The following is a 10,000-nucleotide window of genomic DNA, read 5'->3' on the forward strand; positions in this document are numbered from 1 at the left end:
TTGTTGTTGTTGTTTCTTATTGCTATTTGACTCTTTGTTTTCTTGGCTGTTATTGTTATTGCCTCTTGGTGCCCTTGTTGTAGTGGAGAGAGAGAGAGAGAGAGAGAGAGAGAGAGAGAGAGAGAGAGAGAGAGAGAGAGAGAATTCTTACATGTGCGTGATGCAGTAACATCGTAAACACACACACACAGACACACACACACACACACACACACACACACACACACACACACACACACACACACACACACACACACACACACACACACACACACACACACACACACACACACACACACAGCTCATATTCAAGCTGCAGAAGAAACATGCATGCAATTTAGAGGTAAATCAACATGCAAATCAGCAATAAATTCAGCACTATTAATATTTTCCCCTTAATTCAAGGCGTTTTTATTCATCAGATAATTTCGTGGACAAGAGAATCATAGAGAAAAAAAGGAAGAGGAGGAGGAATGTAAATAGAGAGAGAGAGAGAGAGAGAGAGAGAGAGAGAGAGAGAGAGAGAGAGAGAGAGAGAGAGAGAGAGAGAGAGAGAGAGACAGACAGACAGACAGACAGACAGACAGACAGACAGAGAGAGAGAGAGAGAGAGAGAGAGAGAGAGAGAGAGAGAGAGAGAGAGAGAGAGAGAGAGAGAGAGAGAGAGAGAGAGAGAATTATGAAGGATAGAAACAATATAGTTGAAATTTCGTAAAAAGTTATTATCAAAACTCTCTCTCTCTCTCTCTCTCTCTCTCTCTCTCTCTCTCTCTCTCTCTCTCTGGCTTTCAGTAACCAATGTTTTTTTTTCTTATTTGTTATCATTTTTGTTCCTCTTTCTTCCCCCACCTTTTTTTTTTCTTCATTTTTCATCTCTTTTACTTGTTTCGTTTTATCAGTCCTTTGATTCATCTCCTTTATTATTACTGCTCTCATTCATGTTTTTATTTTTTTACTATTCTTCTTATTGCTCCTCTTCCTCCTCTTCTTCGTCGTCGCCTCATTACAGTCCCATTTTTTCTTATCTTCCCCTCTTTCCCTCTTTCTCCTCCTCAATCTCCCGTGTTTTTATTCGCATCACCTCTTACAGTTTGTCCACCTCCTCTTTCTCCTCATCCTCCTCCTCTTTTTCCCTCCGTACATCATTAGCACCAATCCTTCCTGAAACCTTCCAGCGCCATCTAGCACAGTACTTCTCTCGCTTTACTCATTCAGACGCGTTTGGCGAGATATTTCTTGGATCACCTGAGATAAGTTCAATATTTACCTGCCCTCAGTGATTAGTCCCGCTCCTGCTCTTCTCTTGCAAGGCTCTAAATTGATTGACGCACTAGTAAGGAGAGGGAGAGAGCTTGCTGTGGAAAGGGGAAATGATAATAAATTAAAAGTAATTGGAGAGTAAATGTAGAAAGAGATATTATAGAGAGATTTTTAGCGCGGATGGATGGAAGGATCAATGAGAGTGTACAGAGAAAAGGTCAAGTATGGAAGAATCTGCTTTGTAGGGATAAAGTGTGAATGGATAGCAAACAGCGGGATTATTCATAATGTTTTAAGTGCGTGCGAGTGTTAAGAAGAATAAAGATGGAGAGAAGGAACAGAATAAGGGAGGGTGTATGTGTAAGGATTAAGAGGAAATGGATAGCAAACTGTGGAAATGCAATATGTTTTTAGTACGTAGGAAAAAGATATCTATAGGTTTCATCACGACCAGCAGAATAAGTAAGGACAGCAGGGAATATCGTGGAAAGGAGTTTATGTGTAAGGTCCAACTAGAAATACTCAAATAACGTCTGGGATGCTTTATTAAATATGTTTCTTTTATTAATTCCTTCAGAAAAGATCCACGTATTTCGTTTTCTTTCTATTTGTATTAGAAAGTCCCTTCTTTGTGTGTGTGTGTGTGTGTGTGTGTGTGTGTGTGTGTGTGTGTACAGTACTGGACGGGCGTGGGCCATACATAAGTAATGTAATCATCGTTGGTTGTACGCACATCTCTCGCTCGCCTCCTAGATTCATATACCCAAAAATTCTGACCGGAACGTAATTTTTTCATGCACTGATATTCAATCCGAAAATAAACCGTTTTGAGAAAATATAAAAAAAATGAATGGAGTACTAGAACACACACACACACACACACACACACACACACACAAAGGCGTCACTGCATGGGGTCAGCGAGAGGACAACCATAAGTAGTAGCTATGCAAAGTCATGCGTGGGCGCGGTGTCAGTCCCGTCTGTTGACCGTCTGTCTCAACCGCGCGTGGGTGAGGGCGGAGGTTGCCGGCGTAGGCGTGGGCGTGGCGGAGAAAGCGTTCAGCTGTTGAGTCCGTCACAGCGAGCGTAGAAAAAGCTGTTTCTTGATGCCCACGGGTTGCCGCCGCCGTCCCTTGGCAAACACTGTGGTGGCGGGAATGTTGAGGAGTGGAGGAGGAGAGGCGTATGGCGTGGTGTGCTGGGAGATGAAAGAAAAAAAAAAAGATAATAAAGAAAAAAAGAGAACTCACTCTAGCAAAAAATAAACTAAAAATCATTATTACCAAACCTATTAATTCTTACACAATGCACAATGAAGGAAAAATATAGTAGAAATGAATGCTCCTCCGCACTCACTGCCTCCTTCCTGTCACGGCTGGCAGGAAAAGAACACTATACACTATGGAGAAATAGATGGAAATTCTATGGAAACGAGATAAGAATCACTGCAATGCCTCCTCTCACTCGGTGCTCGTTCGACTCTAATCAGTAAATCCTCATTGCATATTTTAATTAATCCGACCGAGATTTTAGTTAATTTTACAATGACAGTGGGTAATACAACTCCCGTTTGTGGATACCAGTACAAAATTGTTTCTAATTTGTCTTTAAAACGCTGTAACTCTTGTAATATCGACTTGATTAAGAGGTCAATAGTTTCAAACGTTAATGACACGAATCAAGTGTTATAATTGAATAATCAACTGTAAAGCGATTTTGTACATTAACATTAGTACGTCCTTTGATTATAAACACATATCAGCTCGCCTCACATCCTTCACTTTGGAAGAATTATATAACCCCCTTTAATACTGGGACACATTTTTACCTTGAGATTTGTATACTATTAGACCATTTTATTGACATTAGGAATGGTCTGTGGAAGTCAGAAGATTAATGGCCACAGTCTTCACTATTGTAATCCTCTCACATAAGTTTCAGAAGCTGTATAAGATCACCAAATAGTAGGAGAATGAATATGAAAACGCGTCATGGTGATGAAAGGGTAAAGGATGGTGAGGAGGAGAAGAAGGAGGAGAACACAGTCAGAAGGGCACAGGTATCAGACCTCAGCAGGCCAGCGGCTCAGCACCATCAGTGGAAAACACCGTCTTTGATTACGCTCATCAAGTTGTTTTCGATTTGAGAGTCGGTCATTTGTCCGAGGCCATAAATCCTTCCTTGTCCGTGAGAGGGCAATTCTTAGACTTACATTCGGGATTGAGGAAACTTGGTGAAAGATTCCGCAATTCTGTCCTGATGACGTCGAGAAGCATTCAGTCTTGGCTACAGTTTGCATAAAGGAACTGCCAAATGAAAGGAAATCAAGTCTCATCCTTTGCACAGAACGGCCAGGTTTATTATTTGAAATGAGTATATTTTTCCTTCCGAAAATAGAATTACCTTGCTCCGTAATTTTACCAACAGTTTAATTAAGAATGATTTTAAAACTTGCTTGGTCAGTAATTGCTTCCGTTTCTTTCCTTCTCTCTTTATTATCCGTACTGTGGTTCGCGTTAATGAAGAGGAGCCGAAAGGGAAGGCAAGTGTGGGGAGCAACCAAAAGGAGAGCAAAAGTGTACGAAAAAAAGGGGAGGCGAGGGAAAAATAGATAATCAGAAGTGAGAGTGAAAAGACATCAGAGAGAAAATATGGGAAGATAGGGAAGGGTAAAAGGGAGAAAATAAATAAGGAGAGAGAGAGAGAGAGAGAGAGAGAGAGAGAGAGAGAGAGAGAGAGAGAGAGAGAGAGAGAGAGAGAGAGAGAGACTATTAAGGCATTTTGAATCTCTCTTTGGATCAACCGTCAAACTTTGCTGATTTTTTTTTCTAGATAACCTCTCCTCTCTTCTCTCTCTCTCTCTCTCTCTCTCTCTCTCTCTCTCTCTCTCTCTCTCTCTCTCTCTCTCTCTCTCTCTCTCTTCTCTCTCGTTACACCTTTACTCTCGCTTAATTAACGCTTGACAAACGACCCCTTCCTCATTATTTATTGGGTGCTTATTTAAGGCAACCAAACACACACACACACACACACACACACACACACACACACACACACACACACACACACACACACACACACACACACACACACACACACACACACACACACACACACACACAGTAATGCCAAGGTTCAGTGGACGGTCAGGTTTCAGCGGGGCGTATCTCTAAGGCTGTCTGTTGACTGAGGCATTAGTGGCAATGTTGTCTAAATTATCTTGTCTCTTATCAAAGGCCATCCACGTTACGCTGCCTGGAAGGGGAGTAAGGGAAGGGAGAGGGAGTAGGAAGGGAGATGAAAGATGTGGGTTAAGGGGATAGGTTAGGGAAGGGGAGATGATGGGGAGCTCCTGTGTTTTTATTGTAGTTGTTGTTGTTGTTGTTGGTGGTGGTGGTGGTGGTGGTGGTGGTGGTGGTGGTGGTGGTGTTCTTGGTATTTTCGGCACTGAGGTAAATTTGTACTTTTTTTCAATATTTTTCATCATCATCATTATCATTATCATCATCATCGTCGTCATCATCGTCGTCGTCGTCGTCATCGTCATCATCATTCTCATCATCATCATTCTTACCATCATCATCATCATCATTATCATTATTATCATCATCATCATCATCATCATCATCATCATCATCATCATTGTCATCACCATCATCATCCTCATCATCATCAGCATCATTATCATCGTTATATTTACTTGATGTGTAAAGATCACTTCTTCCATTCGATCAAAAAACTCTCTCTCTCTCTCTCTCTCTCTCTCTCTCTCTCTCTCTCTCTCTCTCTCTCTCTCTCTCTCTCTCTCTCTCTCTCTCTCTCTCTCTCTCTCTCTCTCTCTCTCTCTCTCTCTCTTACATATTCCTCTGGTGACTACTTTTTTTCTTTTCCCTCCCCGTCCTCCCCAGTCTTCTCTTTCTTTCCAACCTCTCCCTACCTCGTCCCTTTCCTCTCCTTCCCTCTCCCTCCTTCCCCTTCCCTCTTTTCTCCCTCTCCCCTCCCTCTTCCTTCTCGAGTGACGACTTAAACTTTAGAAATAAAAATACATATTGTGTCACTTGAGAGAGAGAGAGAGAGAGATAACGTAAAATAAAAATGATTGAAAGAAAGCAAAGAAGCACAACCTCTTGAAAACCTAAAGAAAAGGGACCTTCACATAAATTTAAGGAATATTATTAAAAAAAAGAGAGAGAGAGATACGGTGAGAATACAGATGAAAAATAGAACAAAGGATGGTGGAAACGTAGGAGAGAGAAAGGATAAGACGAGGAGGAGGAGACATAACGTAAAAGGAGGGAAAGATATAGTTCTAATATAGATAGAAATATAGATGGGAGAGGAGGAAAGAGGAGGAGGAGGAGGAGGAGGAGGAATGGGAGGAAGCGGAAGCAAAGAGGAAAGAGAGGAGGGAAGAAAGAAAATGATGCGGCGATAAAATACAGATCGTACATGTAAAGATGAAGAAAAAATGAGGAGGGGGAAGAAGAAGAAGAACATGAAAAGGAGCAGGAAGACGAGAAAGAGGAGGAGGAGGAGGAGGAGGAGGAGGAGGAGGAGGAGGAGGAAGAACAAGAACAAGAAAAAGTAAGAAACTGAAAAAAGAAGCAAGAAAGAAGAAAGAAAAAGAAAAACGAAGAAAGGAAAAAAGGAAGAAAGAAAGAAAGAAAGAAAGAAAGAAAGAAAGAAAGAAAGAGAGAAAGAAAAGAAGTGTAAGAAGAGAAGGAGGAACGAAAAAGAAGAAAAACAAAAAGTAAGAGAAAAAGAAGGGGAAGAGAAAGGGAAAGAAGGAAAAATCAAGAATAAAGAAAAAAAAAAAGAGAAGGAGGAGGAACACTTCCACCACCATCACCACCACCACCACCACCAAGAACAACAACAATAATAAGAATAAGAATAAGATGTAGTAGAAAAAGAAGAAAAAAGCTGAGATGAGACAAATCGCCATACTCAGAAACACGTCCGTCTCTCACCGCGACCATTTTCAAAGACTAGACAGACGATTTAGCCGAGTTAAGAGTATTCCTGCTGTTGATAACGCAGAAAACTTGTTATCATGTCACTAGAATTACAGAAACACCCTTAAAAAACCCGCATCACTTCAGCTATAGTCAGTCTATTCTAAAGTGGCTGCTGGGTCTCAGTTTGAATGGTGTCCCAGGGAATGCGTGGTTGTCGGATCTTGAGGAAAACCGTGAGCTATCCTTGTAATAAGTGCGTTGATCAACAGACAACAAATATTATTCACATAAAATCAAATACGTTATCAATAAGCTACAATATGTTTTGAGTCCAGGAGCCATTTTACCGTAGACAGACTATAGAACCCTTTGAAAATTGTGAAGGATCAGTGCGGAAGTGTTTCAGAATATGTGCCTAGAGAGAGAGAGAGAGAGAGAGAGAGAGAGTAAAAGGGTGTAGGAGTGGATTAGGGGAAGGAGAGGCTGGCGTTGCTGTGTTGGGGTGATGGGAAGAAGAGTGGCCGGTTGGAGGGAGATGTGTGGGTTAATTAATGTTGCTTCACAGGGGAAGTCAACCGTGCAGTGTAAAAACGTGAGAACGCATGTGTGGGAAGGATTGTGGCGGAGAGGGGAGGGCTGCAGTATGTATGTGTGTGTGTGTGTGTGTGTGTGTGTGTGTGTGTGTGTGTGTGTGTCTCTCTCTCTCTCTCTCTCTCTCTCTCTCTCTCTCTCTCTCTCTGGTGTCATTTTCCTCCTCCTTTTGTTCTTTCTCTCATTCCTAATCTGCTTTTCTACTCACTCACTCACTCACTCACTCACTCACTCACTCTCTCGCTCAAGAACAGAAGCTCAGAAATCGTTGGTATTCGCAAATAAATTGTTATTAAGTAATTTACGTGCATTAATGTCTCAATATCGCTCCCCTTGATAGACGCAACAAAAGTATTTATTTTTTAACACTGTGTTTACTGATGATCACATATTGCGGATCTCTCTCTCTCTCTCTCTCTCTCTCTCTCTCTCTCTCTCTCTCTCTCTCTCTCTCTGATTGTTTTTCTTTCTTTTTTTTTCAGTCTATTGCATCCTGTGGTGTTAGTTTCTCCTGCTAGTTCTCTGTCTGTTCTCTCTCGTTTTCTATTGCTGCTCAAGTTGTCATCCCGTTCATTGGTAAAGTTTCTACCTGGTTCCCTCTTGTTCATCTTGCTTCCTTCCTAAAGTCTCTCCTTCCTTGCTTGTTGGTGTTCTTGCTTGCTTTTTGTCCTTTCTTTCTTTCTTTCTTTCATTTTTTCTCTTCTTCTTCTTCTTCTTCTTCTTCTTCTTCTTCTTCTTCTTCTTCTTCTTCTTCTTCTTTCTCTTCTTTTTCTTTGAATGTTTCTTCTGTCTTTCTCCTCTGACTTCCTTCATATCCTAAAATGTGTTGACTTTCTACGTGTTTCAACACTTGATAAACAATTTTCCATCTGCTTCACTGCTGTATTCTCATTGCCTTTGTCTCCGTTATGATCCAGTGCTGTTTCAATTCGTATTATTTTTCTCATCCTTTTCACCTCTTATTCCTCTCTCTTTAAATTATTCTTTTTGATCCAGTTTTATTTTCCTCTTTCCTAAGCTTTTTATCGATACCTCTGGAACCTCAAGCTTTTTATGTTTTTTTTTGTAACCAGTCTGTACATATTATCTGTGTTGATGGATTTGCTATGGTTCTTGTATGTTGTATTTGATTCATGCTGACTGATGCAATATTCAGCTTCGGATACCTTCCTTCCTTTTCCCTTCAGGTGTGTGGTGCGTCAGGTGTGTGGTGCGTCACGTATGTGGATCAGCTGTGTGGTTCAGGGTTGGTTCTCATGTATCTGGAATTCAGACACGTATAGTTAAAGCATCCTTAACTCCTTCAGTACTGGGATGCATTTTTACCACGAGCTTTAGGTATGATTAGACAAATTCATTGATATTAGGAAGGATCTATGGAGGTCAGGAGATTAATGGCCAGAGTCTTCACCATTTTAATCCCCATATAAGTTTCCGAAGCTGTATAAATCACCAGACAGTAAGTAAAATAAATGTGAAAACGCGTCATGGTACTGAAGGGGTTAAGAATGGGTTCACGTGCGCAGTCTCGGTAGTTAACCCCTTCAGTATCATGACGCGTTTCCATATTCATCTTGCTTACTATTTGGTGATTTTATACAGCTTCAGAAATTTATGTAGGGGATTAAAAGTGACGACTGTGACCATTAATCTTCTGACCTCTATAGACCTTTACTAATGTCAATAAAATGGTCTAATCGTACACAATTCTGAAGGTAAAAATGTGTCCCAGTATTTAAGGGGTTCTCATGTGTTGGGGTTCACGTGTGTGGCTCCTCCTTGTGGTTCAGTTAACTCACCAAGCCACATCTGTAAGCCTCGAACGAGTTATGTAAGCCTTTCATATTTTCTTGACTTACATTTTTACCGTGAGTTTTGGGTATGATTGGACGAATTTATTGACATTACAGTGGGTCTATAGAGGTCAGAAGATTAATGGCCGCAGTCTTCACTATTTTAATCCCCATATAAGTTTCTGAAGCTGTATAAAATCACCGAATAGTAAGCAGAATGAATATGGAAACGCGTCCTGGTACTGAAGGAGGTTTATATTCTCCTGATTTATATAATTTTCATCACTACACTAGACGTGCCTCCGTAGTTACAAATTCATTACATACTCCGTGGAAATTGTAGCAAGTCTTATATCTACACAGCAACTCCATTATGTACGGCGGAGAATAATGACGGGGCCTTTTTTTTATTTATTCTTTTTCCTAACCTTTGAATTCACGGACCGAAAAACGACTCTATTGTTCCCTCTGAAATATTTATCGCTAGAGGAAGAAAGGAAAAGAAGAAAATGGGTCAAACGTGCAATTAGAATACTGAAGTCAACAATGAAGGAAGAAAGGGAGGAAGGAAGGTTAATTATGAGTACCCATGTCTATTTGTCTGTCCATCCGTCTGTCTTTCCATCAATCTGTCTCACTATCTGTCTATCCATCTGTCTGTCTGTCTATTCATCTGCCTGTCATCCTGGATATCTATGTCTTTCTATCTATCTACCTTTACATTATTCATTTCTCTTTCTATCTACTATCTATCAATCTATTTTTGTCTCCCTGTCTGTTCGTCAGCCTATCTGCCTATCTATCTATTTATCTACTTGGCAATCTATGAATCGATCTGAGTTGGTTACGATTCATCATGGACTCAACTTATGAACCCCACTGTACAACGATTGATGTCTCGTGATACGTATTTATTGCTCCTCCAAAATCCACCATGGTCAGTGATATGAAGCGGGTGTGGTTTCCCTTCGTCCGTGTTTTTTTTTTTATATACGTAGTGCAGTGGAAGGAACGGGAGTGTTGAAATGTTGACATACTCTTTTATTTAAACGTGTGTACGAGTGCTATTTCTTGGGCCGGTGTGTGCTCTGTGTTTGTGGCAGACCCATCTTGTGTTTTCTCGTTTACCCGTCCTATTTTTTTTTTTCATTCACACTGTTTCTGCTGTGCTCTCTCTCTCTCTCTCTCTCTCTCTCTCTCTCTCTCTCTCTCTCTCTCTCTCTCTCTCTCTCTCTCTCTCTCTCTCTCTCTCTCTCTCTCTCTCTCTCTCTCTCTCTCTCTCTCTCTCTCTCTCTCGCTCAAAGCAGCCTCATCACCACCACACTCAGGCCAGGCAGACTACAGCTTTTCTTCCGCTTGAAAAATAAAGCTACTCTTACGCTAATCCTATTTTTC

Source organism: Portunus trituberculatus, chromosome 17 (genome assembly GCF_017591435.1).
Source record: "Portunus trituberculatus isolate SZX2019 chromosome 17, ASM1759143v1, whole genome shotgun sequence".
Classification (NCBI taxonomy): Eukaryota; Metazoa; Arthropoda; class Malacostraca; order Decapoda; family Portunidae; genus Portunus; species Portunus trituberculatus.